This window comes from Musca vetustissima, unplaced genomic scaffold, assembly GCF_032173495.1.
Source record: "Musca vetustissima isolate MV318-11 ecotype Yass unplaced genomic scaffold, APGP_CSIRO_Mvet_v1 utg76573, whole genome shotgun sequence".
NCBI lineage: Eukaryota > Metazoa > Arthropoda > Insecta > Diptera > Muscidae > Musca > Musca vetustissima.
The window spans coordinates 118,161-135,040 of NW_026874818.1; positions in this window are offsets into that span (position 1 = coordinate 118,161).

Genomic DNA, 16,880 nt, shown 5'->3' on the forward strand with positions numbered 1-16,880 from the left:
ATTTATCATTTAAATAATAATTCATATTTCAAGTATTTTTTTTTTGTTTCTTTAAAAAAAAAACAAATCACTTTAATTTATATTCTTTTAATTATCTTTTTTGTTAGTTTAAATTAAATGCATAATATTTTGAATTATGTGCCTAACATAAAGTTTTGAGCGGAAATTCATGCCAGCTTTAAAAAAGATTGACAAGCCATTTGACTGTTTGCTTTAATATATTTTTTTAACATTGAACTGCAAGCCACAGTCAGAGTTCAATCTCCATTTGTTTTAATGCTCACGGCCGAATCAATTAAATTTTTTAAATTTTGTTGTTGTTTTGTTTTAATGTGAAAAATACAAAGGCAGCAGTTAATAACTGCAAAAATAATTGAGAACGGGAATCTACAAACAACACTTTTGAATACTTGAACATGAACAATGCTTTATTTTTTGGGGTTTTTTTAGACATTTTGTTGCTGATGAAATGCCAAATGAGCTAGGACACTTTTGTACGTAGTTTTTGCAAATGTTATTTTGGCAATAGAACACCAATAACAACATTGGGTATACACAAGAGGTTCGTTAAAACCCTTATTATAAAGATTAATATATATATATATATATATATCCCATACATATCGATTTAAATGAATTTACTCACACGTCATTCTATGCTTATTTCGGCAGTATTCCAAAAATGTCATGTCATTCGGAAAGATACTGGATGTTTGGCATGCTTCGTTTTAGATTCATATGTGTACGCTATGCTAAATTGTGTGTAAATCGAATAAACCATTCGAGTGTAGTCGTAAGAAAATATTTTTTAGAGCTATATCTAAACGGAAACGATTCTCATTAATTTCGATAGAGTTCGTCAATGGTACAATAGAATGGCTTCTGCTAAGTTTCATTACAATTTGACAATAAATGATATCTGTATTTCTGTATACATGGACAAACAGAAGCCGAGAATCTAAATTGCATCCATTTCGATTGGAAAATTTGATGAGTCTTAAATAATACCTAAAATATGGTGGGACTCTAATATGGCGGGCCAAGTGAAAACATGAGCCTATATTGAAAGTTTTGTGTAGCTGAAATGTCAAATGAGCCTAAGAGTTTCAAAATATATAGGAAGAAGCCGGAACTGTATATGAATGCTTGAAAATTCTTAATTCACGAGGAGATCTAAAAACGAAATGCCAAATTATTGGCACAATGACTAGAAAATACGACTAGGATCTTAGAAATATCGATATTACGCTGAGCCTTTGCGTGCTAAAACAAAATTCTATATTGAAAATTTTCTGTCACCATGTATTTTATCCCCCGAGAACCTTAAAAATCAACAACCACTTCGATTTTTATATTGGGATTAAATAAAAACATGGATCTATATTGAATATTTTCTGTGGCATTGCATTCTGAGAACATGAAAGGCGTATTTAGGTACTAAGATTAGTAATTGAAAAATAAAAATATGAAAAATAAAATATTTCAAAAGGTGGGCAAACTATTGTAGGTTTTATGTAAAACATTGATTAATATTGAAAAATGTATTCGAAGAGGTCTAGTAGCCAATTAAAAATCTAAATTCCAAATTACTCTCACATAGGCTAGAACATACGGCTGAATCATGTTGAAAACGTAAATATTTTTTCGGATATGAATTTTACATCTTAAGAACTTGAAATAAGAGCCCCAAATGTGCAATTGTAGTTGGCAAATGTGAACAGAATTTTCAAAATATTTAAAATGGAATGAGGTCTATATATTGAAGTTGTGCCAAAAATTTATTTTAAGCGGACCCCCCCCCCCCATTCTCGGGGTCAAAATTTTTGTTGATATAATTCGTACCTACACTGATTAAAGAATGTCCCTACAAAATTTCAAGTGAAAATCCCAAGGACTCTTGAAGATATATCCGATTTATTGTGTCAGCATCAAGTGACGGCTGAAGGGCTTCTCAAACTTAAAACGCGTTTTTCTCTAAACATTTTTTTGCGAATGGCGGGCACGATAACTCAAAAAACTAATAATCCAAACGGTTCCAAATTTTGGAACGTTTCTCTGGGAGTGTATAGCTCTCGTATGAACTAGGATAAAGCCAATCGGTGAAGATCTTCCTTATTTTTTAACTTGGTTTTTGGTAAAAAATCGGCGATTTTCCAAAAATATTTTTCCAAGGTCCACCATTTTGTTAATTTTAGAGCGAAGTCAATAATCCTAGTTCATACGAGAGCCAGACATGTACTCTTTCTAACACCGTTGGAATTTTCGGATTCCGATGTTCCAGTGAGGAGTTATCAAGACCGCCATCAAAAATAAGGACTTTTCTTTAATTACAAAAAACAACAACAAAACAGTAACAAAATTTTTTTGTAAATTATTTTTCTTCTCTTTTAAATCTTCAAATATATATGTGCAAAGTTACAAACCTCAACAAGCATTGGTATTGATTTACCAGCCCATTGAAAATCTTGAAAAATTAGAATCGAGAATGGAGGGGGTTCCCTTAATAAAAAATGTTCTCAGAGACTGAATTTGAAATTATCGATTACCAAAAAACGGGGTGGGACCTTCATGGCAGTTATAATAAAACCGATATTGAATATTTTATGCCAGCAGGCAAAAAAATTGGGTGCACATTTTTATTTCCCCCCAAAGACCAGGAAATACAGCTGTTCTTGTAGAAAAATGCTCGAAGCTCGAAGCCATCTCAGTAGAAAAATCGGTTAAATAAAAGTGGTCTTAGACATGAGAGATTTGACAAAATGCAGACATGTGAACAAGTTTCTCCGAGAAGGATTCACGATAGAAAATTACAAATATTTAAAGTAGAGGTCTGAAAATTTGCACAGATATTGCAAGTACTCCTATGATTCCAACCGAATTGAATGTAATTTCGTTTTCGTTTCTCCGACCGAATTGCCTGTAATTTGGTATTTTGGGTTACCAACTATTATTAGACCCAATATTCAGGGTAGCCCTCATAATATAGTACCCCCAAATGGGGACTTTTTGACACATTTGTCAATCCAATTGGCTGTATTTTTAGAGATCTTCTATCAGCAGTGGAAAGGAGATTTGTTGGAGGTCATCTATAAACAGACTATCTGTAGACGCCATTTCATAGATAGACTACTATTTACAGGTCTTCTATAGATCGAACCTAAAAAGGTTTCATAAATTACATTTACAGGTCTGGTGCCGAGAGAAGCATTTTCTATATCACCACACTGTGGTACAGGGCAGTCATAAGTCGTTGTGCATATGTTTGTAACAGGCAAAAGGAAACGAGAAAGACACATAGTTGCTTTTGAGAATATGCATATCATAATTTTTTGAGTCCGTCCGTCTGTCCGTCCATGTAAATTGTAAACAAGGCACAGGTTGGATTTATGATCCGAATTGAATGAAATTTGGCACAGCTCTAATATATATATTCGTCCGATTTAATGTAAATGATTTTCACGAAATTTGATATAGCGTACTGAACTAAGTCTTCAATGATGTGTTTTAGGTTTCGTGAAAATATGTTCAGATATAGACATAGCTCCCATATATATTTTCGTAAGTGGTGTACCACAGTCCCTATATGTCTTTCTATTTGCACGAAATTTGGCATAGCTTTCAAAACTGAGCCTAGAATACTGTGTGCTAAGTTTTATAAAAATTGGTTCACATTTAGATAAATCTCCTATGGATATTTTTTCCGATTTTATGTTAATTGTGCATCCGGGTCAGCTTCTTGTTGGAACTTATATAAAAAGACTTGTTATATGTATACTGTTACCCAAAACAATAAGGTTATTATACTGATATCAATCTTATTGATGAAAGTGATGCAATGGAATATAGGCATGAATATGAGAGCTGTTAACTATTATACTGATATCAATCTTATTGATGATTCCAATGGAATATCCAGCATTTGTATTTGGGTGTCAAAGTCTGGTGGTAGTTTTGTAATACATCATATGACCGGTTACTTCCGGTAACATTGTACAATGATTTTATTTTTAATTTTATTTATAGCTCACTTTGATGTTTACCTTTCCCCACAATATGTTTATGTTTTTTTTTTGTATCTCAAACATTAATCTAAAATTAATTTGCAATCAAGTTCCTTGAATGTTTATCAGATTTATTTCAGCAGTGTTTGCTTTGCGGGTTTTATAATTTGTTTTTAAAAAATTATATATTTGAACAACAACAAAAATACTATAGTTAGTTCAGAAAAAAGATCTCATATCACACACAAAATAAATATATTTTTATTATAATAACAAAGTACGTGTATATGTTTCACGACATGTAGTCAGATAAACAATTGAACGATAATTGTTGTTTAAGAGATTTTGCATAGAACGGGCCAAGGGTAATTTTTCAAGAAGCACATATACTGTAGAGCATATTTTTTAATTTTTTTTATCTATGATTCATCTATAGAAGAGAATTTAGTTATTTAAATGAACATATTTACCATCAATATATCTCGTATGAAAGTCTCCACTGTATTAGTGTGGCTTGTATTAGGCAACCAATATGACCATATTGAAAAACTGCTAATTTTTGTTTACAAACCACAATGCTAAATAAATTACGAAAACCATTTTCTATTGCAAATTATTTGTGGTTGTTAGCTTGTACGATGAGACTGTCTGGTTGTGAATTAGTTATTAGTAACTGCGAATAGTAATAATGTATGTATATTGATGAATTGTTATTTAATTGACAAACATTTTTTTTGTTATGTCATTTTGTGACATAGACTTTCACATGTGTGTTATGTCGAAATAATTTAGGAATGTTATATAAATGTAAAATGTAGGTAATCGATCCGACAAATTTTAATATTTATGAAAAAGAGGTTATCTAAATAAGCGTTCTGTACATGGAGGACTTTTTACTGGCATTTAAGAGGCGGAATAGCTTGGCCTTCTATATGCATATAGAAGAACTTCTGTCTTCTATAACAAATAAGTTTTTTTGCATTTATTCTAAAAAAAGGTTTTTTTTTATCAATTAAATGTCATGTATAGGTCATCTATAAAATGAATATCCTTAAAATATGTTAATAGAAGGCATTTTACTTGTCTTTCTATGGATTTCTATATAGCGAAGCTCTTGAGTGGCTTTTCTATAAAACGACGATTTTCTATAGGCAGACGACTTTTTAGAGATCTTCTACAGATAGAAGATTTTTTTATAAGATATATCGTTTTTTACATTTTTAATAAGTAGATAATGTATTCTAAAAATAGAAGATATGTTAAAAGGTTTCTATAGAAAAATTTTTTTGGAGGTTTTTAGATTTTACTATTAAAAATAACCTTCTTTTATGAATGGAAGACCTGTTACTGGCATTCTAATAGTTCTTGTAGATATACCTTTTAGAGATTTTCTACAGATAACAGCTCTGTTACAGTTTTTATACCCTTCACCACACTGTGGTACAGGGTATTATGTCTTTGTGCATATGTTTGTAACAGGCAAAAATAATCGATATAGACCCATGGTTCCTTTAGAGAATATGCATAGAATCACTTTCTAAGTCGATTTATGCATGTCCGTCCGTCTATGCGTCTGTCTGTCCATGTTAAATTGTAAACAAAGTACAGGTCGCATTTATGATCCGAATTGGATGAAATTTGGCACAGCTCTTTTGTTTGGCCCAAGGACGAAGCCTGTTGAAATTGGGAAAAATTGGTTCAGATTTAGATATAGCTCCCATATATATTTTCGTCCGATTTAAGGTAAATGGTGCACCAAAGTCCCTACATATCTTTCGATTTGCACAAAATTTGGCACAGCGTAATGAATAAGGTCACGAATGATGTGTGCAAAGTTTCGCGAAAATCGGTTCAGTTTTATATATAGCTCCCATATATATCTTCGTCCGATTTAAGGTAAATGGTGCATCAAAGTCCCTATATATCTTTCGATTTGCTCGAAGTTTGGCAGAACGTACAAAATTAAGTATAGAATAATGTGTGCAAAGTTTCGTGAAAATCGGTTCAGATTTAGACATAGCTTTCATATATATAGCTTCGCACGATTTTAGGTAAATATTCCACTAAAGTCCCTGGAAATCTTTTGAAATTTGGCGCAGAGTTATGAATAAGATTGAAAATGATGTCTGCCAAGTTTCGTGAAAATCGGTTCAGATTTAGATATATGTATTTTCTTCCGATTTAAGGTAATTGGTTCACCAAAGACCCTATATATCCTTCGATTTGCACGAATTTTGGTATAGGGTACTGAATTAAGTCTAGAATGATGTTGCTAAGCTTCGTGAAAAGATCCATAGCTAGGCCGATTGACACAACGTACTGATGTTATATAAATTAGGCTCTGGCAAGTATCTCTGAAATCGGTTCAGATATAGATTTATAACAAAACGAGTCGTCTGTTAGGATACATATGTAAAATATACCCAAAGTGGTGAAGGGTATCATATAGTCGGCCCAGTCCGACTTTACTAATTTCCTTACTGGTTTCCTTCTATGTTCTGGAACGTCCTGAATATTAAGGTCTCTAGTTTTCAGTATTCTGAAGTTTTAGTACTATTGCCTAACCTGTTTTTCTGTCATTTAGCATTTTAGTTTCTCAGAGGATAAAAATTAGCCTTGAAATAGCTCTCATGCAGCGGAACCACTGAAGCGGCTATAATATTGTATTTCGGACTGTTCAATGGATTAATAAAGTCTCCATATAAAATATCCCGCCCGAGTTGAGGTATTTGGTGCCGCATTTTTAACCTCAGTTGATATCATTAGTTTCGGATTCACCGATTCTAGATATTTTAAAGGACCTAGTTTAATTTTCTAATCAAAGTGGTTGTTGAATAGGCAGCGTTTTTTTAGAATTTTAATCGAATATGGAACTTCTTTGCAGAAGCGTAGATCCAAAATTCTTATTGACCCCATATATCGGTTATGTCTTTGTGCATATGTTTGTAACAGGCAAAAGAAAACGGGATAGACACATGGTCCTTTTTGAGACTATGCATAGTATCAGTTTTTGAGTCGATTTATGCATGTTTGTCCTTCCGATTTTATCTAAATATTTATCCGATCGACAAATCGTTTCAGATTTAGATATAGCTGCCATATATAGTTTCGTCCGATTTTATGTAAATGAAATACAAAACTCCCAATTGAGACAAAATTTAGCGCACCGTACTGTATTAAGTCCAGATTGTTGTTTGTGAAGTTTTGTTGAAATCGGTTAAGATTTGGATATAGCACCCATACGTAGCTTCGTCCCATTTTAGGCAAATTGTGCACCAAACTCCCAATGTTTGTCCTATTAAGACAAAATTATGGTATATATAAATAACGTATGGAATTGGGAGTAGTAGAGTGTGTTAAGTTTCATTGAAATCGGATCAAATGTAGTTTGTCCGATTTATGAACCAAATTCCTAATATTTGTCCGATTGAGCATTGGTTCAAATATCTATGTACATCACACATTTAACACTAGATTGCCGAAAGTGGTCATTTTGACCGTTTTTCAATTCCAAGTACAAAAATAACTGTTTGTTTTATATACAGGTTATTGTATATATTAGTATCTCTTGTATGTACCCAAAGTGTTGAAGGGTACGACATAGTCAGCCCCGTCCGACTTTTGAATTTTCCTTACTGGTTAAGACAAATGATGTACGCCATAATCACAGGTAAGGCTGTTGTGCACCTGTTGTGCACTCTAAAAGAAAATGTTGAGGAAGTATTGAGATTGACCTTCCTATTTTTCTAAGAATTTTGTATCCTCTACGAAATTCGTTATTATTTTCATTTTCATGCCTGTCACTGCCAAGGCATAAAAATGTGCAACGCATCGTTGTATTCCCCGCATGCTTTGCAAATACTGTTTCCGACTCATCTAATTTTCTGTAAATGTGCCTGTATACAACTTTATTAAACACTAAGCTTGATATTATCATTGTTGTGTTCATTTCAATCCCTTCGTTTTCCCAAAGGAGCTGGGGATCTCTTTTTGTGGCACTTTCGGAGATTAAATTTGCATTCTCATTTCCTGGAACTCCTGTTGGATCCTGGTACCCATATTATTAGTTAAAACCCATGTCTAGTCATTTTAGACACTGTTGTAGCTCTATCCTTCGTCTGTGGGAACATATAATGATCTTAAAAAGCAAATTCAAATATTCATATTAAGAGTCCCATGCTCCTTGCTAGCCGACATCCATCAGTGTAGAAACAATCTTTGTAGTAAATTTTCCTAAAATCAGAGTTTTACATGACATAACTACTCTGGAATATAATTGAGGTTCCGATTGTAGTCTGTACTATATTTTCTGCGATGTATTGTGGCCTGTATCGATCCCCTCGTCCATGGCTTTGATTGGATATATATTGGATGTATATACCATATAGGCTCAAAGTGCTAGTTGGTGTTGCCTCACATACAGCTAGGCATCATGTTTCCTCAAGTTTCAACTCTTTAATAGAATTATGTGGAATTAAAATTTGAATTGTGACTGCATTTTTTACTATTCCTCCCTAGTCTTCTGTTGGTAAAAATCATTTTAAATGTCTTTTAAAAAATTATAATATCTCTTACTTATCAAATCATTGAAGAGTTTAAATAACCAAAACATATTGAAATAATTTCTTATACCTGATAAATTGACATTTATGATAAACAATACGGGTTGAACAGCATTTATCATAAATAAATATTAATAATCCTATTTGTCCATCACACCGTGAAACAACCGAAGAGTATTGCACTTTCTACGTTACTCTCATATCTTTGCAATTAAAATACCTACCCTCGTTGTCACATTGTGGCCGTTACACGTCTGAGACTGAGACTTTTGTTATCAGACATTTGTGTGTATAATAAATTAAATAAATAAATAAAAATAAAAAAACACAGTTGAATAAAAACTCTTTATTTGGTGTTTACTTTTTTTCTAAAGAAAAAACAATTCACTCAAAAGAGACTACGTGCATTTTATGATGTCACGGCATTCATTGAGTGCAAGGGATTGGCTGGCTGGGTGGCTAGCTTCCAATAATTCAAAAAAATGGGGGGACGAAGGGTTCCAGCAGAAGACTCAATGTACAAATATGAGTGAGCCGTCTTATTGCAATTGAAAATGCAATGTTTTATTGAGGTATATGAAATTCCAAGCAAACAAAACTCACTTCAAAACGGTTGCAATTATTTGCCATTAATTGGAGATATCGTGCTCATTTTTAACGTTTTTGTTTGTATACAAAACTAATAAGAATTTTATTATCAAAAATCTTGGATAATTGTCTGCACGGGAGAGGCAATAAAAAACCATGAACAGCAACAACAATACAAAAATGGAAAATGTAAAACAATAAGTAGAATTCTTGGAAGTTTGAACATTTTTATAGAATAAGTAATTAAAAAATATAAAATTATTGATGAATGTACATTTTTTATTATTTTTTGTAGATTGTCTCAGAATCGGAAATATTACGTGCTCAAATGGTCAAAGAAGATGTTCAACCTCAACAATTTACACAGCGTTACAAAAGTCGTTCGACAGAGAACTTCTTGGTCGAAGATGATGAAAAGAAATCAATGGCGGATCGTGTTAAAAGTCGATGTAAGTAGATAATATTAAAATTGTCAATGTTGCCCGTTTTATATTGACCAATAGCTTAAATAACAGATTAATTGAAAATTACCGGACCTACCACATAATTTGTTAGGAGAAATTGTATTTATTTCATTCAACTTAATTTACTTCGAGGTTGATATATTATTTGTAGCCATACTTCAATCTTCGTATTATTAGTACCTTTTGCCCATTATAGGTGTATGTGGTTTATTGGTTCCGGAAGCTATTAGAAGTCAATTCGTGAATTGTTGTCATTATTTTTAGCTTTCATAAACTACGATTATTTCGTTCTTCAAAATGTAGAAGCTAGTCAATCAAAATAATTCCATACACACCCAAAAGTACGGGTTACGGTTATAGTTAGACCTTGAAGTGAAATTAGAGTGGTATGGTTCATCCATCATCATTTGGGTTTCTTGTGGATCCTCCTTCCGATATCTATGGTCTTTGTCATGTTACATTAAAGCACCTAATAGAAAAATGCTTTTTAAGCGAACAGCATTTCTATAAATCTCCCTTGCATCTCAGCTCGCATATAAAACACCTGCTTCTTCTTGCCTAAATGTTTCCATTCAGCTTGTCTACTAATACTCCAATAGTCCTCCAATGTTCAATATAAAAATCCGGACGTTTATGTTCCTCTACTAGAGTATCCAGGTCGTTAACCTCGTCTATATATATTTCCTGAGCCTTCGGCTCATCTATAGAGACTCCCTGACGACTTTGACTGTCTTATAAAATTCACAGTCTTTAAAGTGTCTGTAAACAGTTCAGTTTTCATCTAAGGAATCCCTTCCCATCAGAAATTATTTTTCAAACACTTTTGTTGTAAATACGCACAGATACTTGAGGTCGTTTGTAAATTCGTTCTACTATTTAGTTCCTCTGTAAATACGCCATGTGGTCTATAAAAAAGCCCAGGCTCTGACTTCAGAATGTCTGTATTAACTCCATTCCTTCAGTTCATCTGAAAAACCCTTCAGTTTTTAACAAAAACTCGTTACACCGCACCGGTGCTTCAGCTTCCACTACACCTTTAACTCTTCTAGACACAATCCATTTCCTATCGGTTCATAAAAATATCATGGACATTAAACTGATTTATAGGTTAAAAAACTATCAGATCCTTCAACGTATCTGTAGAGAAGACCTGACCGTTTATCTTGTTTATATATCTATTCTTCATCTTCAGCTCTTTTAAAATACTCCCTGGTCTGTTAGCTCGTCTAAAGGAAGACCATATACGTCTGTTTTAAATACGATAAAAAATGGTTCCAATTTCTGAAATTCAGCTTCTCTCCGACTCTTCAGTTTGTTTATAAAAAACCCTGACACTTCAGTTCATTTGTAAAGACTCCTTGGTCTTGAATTCAGAGTGTATGTTAAGACTCCTTTACCACACCTTTATAAGAACTCTATGTTTTCAACAATGAACCTTAAGCTCATCTTTAAATACTTTTTGAAAACCCATTCACCTCTTCATAAAACCGCTCATCTTCGTCCATAAATACCGCCTTCAGCTCGTCAATAATTACTACCTTCATTACGTCTATAAAGACTCCCTTCAACTCTTATATAAAGCCTCCTTTTTACTCGTCTAAAAAGAATCTCTTCTGCTCGTCTAAAAAAAATCGCTTCTGCTCGTCAAAAAAGTACCCTTCAGCTCGTCTAAAAAGACTCCCTTCAGCTCGTCTAAAAAGACTCCATTCAGCTCGTCTAAAAAGACTCCCTTAAGGTCGTCTAAAATAACTCCCTTCAGCTCGTATAAAAAGACTCCCTTCACCTCGTCTAAAAAAAACTCCCTTCAGCTCGTCTAAAAAGACTCCCTTCAGCTCGTCTATAAAGAATACCTTGATATCCCATTCAGCTCGAATATAAGACTCCCTTCGTCTAAAATGGCTCCTTCAGCTCGTCTATAAATACTCCCTTTGATCATCTGAAAAGACTCCTTAAGTTCGTTTAGAAAGAATCTATTCGGATCGTCTATAAAGATTAACTTCAACTCAACTTCATCCATAAAGGCTCCATTCAAGCTCTTGTAGAGAGAATCCTTTCAATCGTCGTTTATAAAACATTGCTTGAGCTCATCTGTAACGATTACTATGTCTTTAATGTCCATACTGCAAGGACTCCTTAGGATTTTATATCCTCTATAAAGACTCTTTATACTTCTGATCTCCGATCATCGTTTATAAAACATTGCTTGAGCTCATCAGTAATGATTACTGCGTCTTTTATGTTCATATTGTAAGGACTCCCTAGGATTTTATATCCTCTATAAAGACTCTTTATAATTCTGTTCTCCGATCGTCGTTTATAAAACATTGCTCGAGCTCATCTGTAACAATTACTACGTCCTTTATGTTCATTCTGTAAGGATTCCCTAGGATTTTATATCCTCTATAAAGACTCTATAAATACTACTTCTGTTCTCCCATCCTCTTGTCTAAAATAACTTCGGTTAGCTTGACATAGGAATTTACTGAAGACTCGCTTCTCTATACACACAACCTTCAGTTCGACTATAAATACCCCATGCAACTCGTTGAGCCTTCCGTAAGTATTGCCTCCAACTACTCCAGTTTTTTATAATTTTTTCTAATGTTTAATATATTATATCATGCAAGGTGACTTTCCACCTCCCTAACTGTTCAAATTTTCTTCAAGTGTAGCACATACATACACACATTTTTCATAATTTCATTTTCTACGTCTAAGACAGACGCACACACACACACAATCAAGAAATTTGCATTATGAATACTAAGCAAATCACACAAATTGCCATAAATTACACGACATTCAAGAAAATGTCATAAATGAAAATTTACCATAAAAATATAACATAAATAACACTTAATCACCATTATAATTTGTGTTGTTGTTGTAATTTTCAAGCAAGAGTTTCCCTTTCTATGATTTGATGATTATGAATGACGGTGGTATGATTAGACGAACGAATGAGACAGGGTAAAGAAAAATTTTAATGACGATAAACCATTCAATTCAATTTCATTTGAGTACCCTACATAGATATGGGGAAAGGTGTCGGAAGCGTAAAAGTTTCAGATAAAATATCAAGGATCAAGGCCCAAACGATAATAATTATATTAAATGTAAATTAACTGTGAGTGCTGTGCTTCATGTTCTAAATTCCTGAAAGGCTTGCAAAGATAATCAGGTGTAGAAAATTTACCAAGATATAATTATATTTTAAAAATCGTAAACATTAAAAGCTAATAATAGATTTTTTAAAAAATTGATTTTCAAAAATATTTTCTAAAAATACATGTTATAGCGTACCACATAATCTCCCATGCCGACTCCAGTCGCCTTTTACATATTTTTCTTCCATAAAAAAGAAAAACCAAACTTAAACTATTGTTTATGGTAATGCAGAAAAAAGCTAAACGAAAAAATCACAACAATAAAGAGAAAATCAAATAAATAATTTGCAACGATTAATGACAATTGATTGTTCGCCTGTCTGTTTGTCGGTCGTCTATAGCCTAGCAATTGATTCACTAGAAATTTATGCCTTTCATCAACGATGCCATATTTATGGCAACGTTCGCCAGCCGTAGTATCCACTGGTCATTCCATTCATTAGGCGAATTTTAAACAGTCATACTTTGACAAAAACAAAAAAGTAAATAAATGAAATAATACAATAATAAAATTTAATGAAAAAAAGAGAAAGAGTATTAAAAGGGTGTGACTGCGTGTGGCATTAAAAGTAAATAATAATAAAAAAGAGAACTGAGTTTTATTTAAAAAAAAAACGATCTGCCACAAAAGTCAATGAGCCAACTGCCCAACCATTTTAGGGGATTCTTGAAAACAACAAAAAATAAAATACGTTTAAGTGGACTTTTGTACACACTTCATCGGAACTTATGACCTGTAAGCAAATGTTAAAAGATTAGGGCTGACTTTTTGAAACACTACACACATTAAAATGACTGCATGGCATTAGCCTGGTCTTAAAAGCTAATTTTCACCTCTTTCCTCGTTCTCGTCTATGCTACGGACTTTGAGACCCTTTATTCAACACCCATGTAATACTCCCTAGTTCTTCAACTCGGTTATTTATACACTGTTTTATCTCGTCAAAAAGCTTCCATTCAGCTCGCCAATAAAATCAAACTTCTGCTCATATGAAAAGGTACAACATAGCTTATCTACAAAGACTCCCTGTCTCTTCATCTCATCTACAAATACTCCTTGCCCCTCCATATCGCCCTTCAACTCGCCTATAAATACTCCCTTCAACTCGCCTATAAAGACTCCCTTCAACTCGCCTATAAAGACTCCCTTCAGCTCGTCTATGAAGACTCCCTTCAGCTCGTCTATGAAGACTCCCTTCAGCTCGTCTATAAAGACTCCCTTCAGCTCGTCTATAAAGACTCCCTTCAGCTCGTCTATAAAGACTCCCTTTCAGCTCGTCTATAAAGGCTCCCTTTCAGCTCGTCTATAAAGACTCCCTTTCAGCTCGTCTATAAAGACTCCCTTTCAGCTCGTCTATAAAGACTCCCTTTCAGCTCGTCTATAAAGACTCCCTTCAGCTCGTCTATAAAGACTCCCTTCAGCTCGTCTATAAAAACTCCCTTTCAGCTCGTCTATACAGACTCCCTTTCAGCTCGTCTATACAGACTCCCTTTCAGCTCGTCTATACAGACTCCCTTGCAGCTCGTCTATAAAGACTCCCTTTCAGCTCGTCTATAAAGACTCCCTTTCAGCTCGTCTATAAAGACTCCCTTTCAGCTCGTCTATAAAGACTCCCTTTCAGCTCGTCTATAAAGACTCCCTTTCAGCTCGTCTATAAAGACTCCCTTTCAGCTCGTCTATAAAGACTCCCTTTCAGCTCGTCTATAAAGACTCCCTTTCAGCTCGTCTATAAAGACTCCCTTTCAGCTCGTCTATAAAGACTCCCTTTCAGCTCGTCTATAAAGACTCCCTTTCAGCTCGTCTATAAAGACTCCCTTTCAGTTCTTCTATAAAGACTCCCTTCAGCTCGTCTACAAAGACTCCCTTCAGCTCGTCTACAAAGACTCCCTTCAGCTCGTCTATAAAGACTCCCTTCAGCTCGTCTATACAGACTCCCTTTCAGCTCGTCTATAAAGACTCCCTTTCAGCTCGTCTATAAAGACTCCCTTTCAGCTCGTCTATAAAGACTCCCTTTCAGCTCGTCTATAAAGACTCCCTTTCAGCTCGTCTATAAAGACTCCCTTTCAGCTCGTCTATAAAGACTCCCTTTCAGCTCGTCTATAAAGACTCCCTTTCAGTTCTTCTATAAAGACTCCCTTCAGCTCGTCTACAAAGACTCCCTTCAGCTCGTCTACAAAGACTCCCTTCAGCTCGTCTATAAAGACTCCCTTCAGCTCGTCTATACAGACTCCCTTTCAGCTCGTCTATAAAGACTCCCTTTCAGCTCGTCTATAAAGACTCCCTTTCAGCTCGTCTATAAAGACTCCCTTTCAGTTCTTCTATAAAGACTCCCTTCAGCTCGTCTACAAAGACTCCCTTCAGCTCGTCTACAAAGACTCCCTTCAGCTCGTCTATAAAGACTCCCTTCAGCTCGTCTATACAGACTCCCTTTCAGCTCGTCTATAAAGACTCCCTTTCAGCTCGTCTATAAAGACTCCCTTTCAGCTCGTCTATAAAGACTCCCTTTCAGCTCGTCTATAAAGACTCCCTTTCAGCTCGTCTATAAAGACTCCCTTTCAGCTCGTCTATAAAGACTCCCTTTCAGCTCGTCTATAAAGACTCCCTTTCAGCTCGTCTATAAAGACTCCCTTTCAGCTCGTCTATAAAGACTCCCTTTCAGCTCGTCTATAAAGACTCCCTTTCAGCTCGTCTATAAAGACTCCCTTTCAGCTCGTCTATAAAGACTCCCTTTCAGCTCGTCTATAAAGACTCCCTTTCAGCTCGTCTATAAAGACTCCCTTTCAGCTCGTCTATAAAGACTCCCTTTCAGCTCGTCTATAAAGACTCCCTTTCAGCTCGTCTATAAAGACTCCCTTCAGCTCGTCTACAAAGACTCCCTTTCGCACCCTTCAGCTCTTATATAAAGACTGTCATTTCATTTCCTTTTGTTGGCCCTTCAGTCCATATATAAAGAATCCCAGATCCGTCAATCCAGCGATCAGGTCTTAAGGTCGCTCATTTCAGCTATAATTCTTCTTAACCCTTGAGCGGTTATATAAAAACACCCTAGCCTGTCGGCCATTGTTCCATTGACCCTGCTGCTTGTATATAAAAAAATACCTGGCCCATTCTCGTCCACAAAGACTCATTAATCTGTTATCACCAAGAATGATAAGAATTTCCTGCATTGCGGTTCATTGATGCTAATAGAACTTGTGGATTGAGGTTTAACCCTATTAATATTATTTTTTTTATATATATATTTTAAAAATCTATTATATGCAATGTAATAAACTTTGCCCCATGTAGCGTACTGGCAATAAATCAAAAACAATATAAAAAATTAAAAAATCTACCAAGATGACTCATTAGACTGTGTTCGTAGACCCGCTAAGTAAGATTTACAATTCGAGGTATAAACATACCGATTTGAATTTTTGCTGTTGTTGTTGTAATTGTTTTCCTCTTTTGGTATTAATAATTCATAAAAAAAGACAACAGTCAGTCGGTCTATGGTTGAGTCTGATGATGATGATGCGACTACGCACTTCGAATCATGTACCACCATCAGAGCTTATCAACGTTGGAAAAAATAAATAAATAAAAAAATTACGACAATGATGACGATGATAGACGTTCTGAATGACGGGCTGACTGAGCCAAGACTGAGTGTTAAGAAATTCTGATTACCATACTCATTCTCTGTGTGTGTGTGTGGAAAACAATTCCGCTCAGAAATCAGCAATGCATTGATTTGATCATTTAGTCGTAATTATAAATCGCTAATAACTGGAATTAATGTGGACAACAAATAAAGTTTAAGTTTTTCCGATCCGATAATTACGCTGTTTTCAAAACGATAACGACAACGAAATAGTATATATACGAATTCGAAAATAAAACTGAATTTGAAATTAAAAAAATTAAGTAAACGAAAAATAAAAAATAAGTTTAAAAATTCGAAAGTTCTAAGGAAATTGGAACGAGAAAAAATAATTTATACACAATTCGAAAAAGTTTTTCACAACTAATATTGCAATTACCATGAGCATCTATACCGATAAAAGTATGCATTGCATTTTTTTTCTCAAAATAATAGTAACCTATTCGTGACTAAT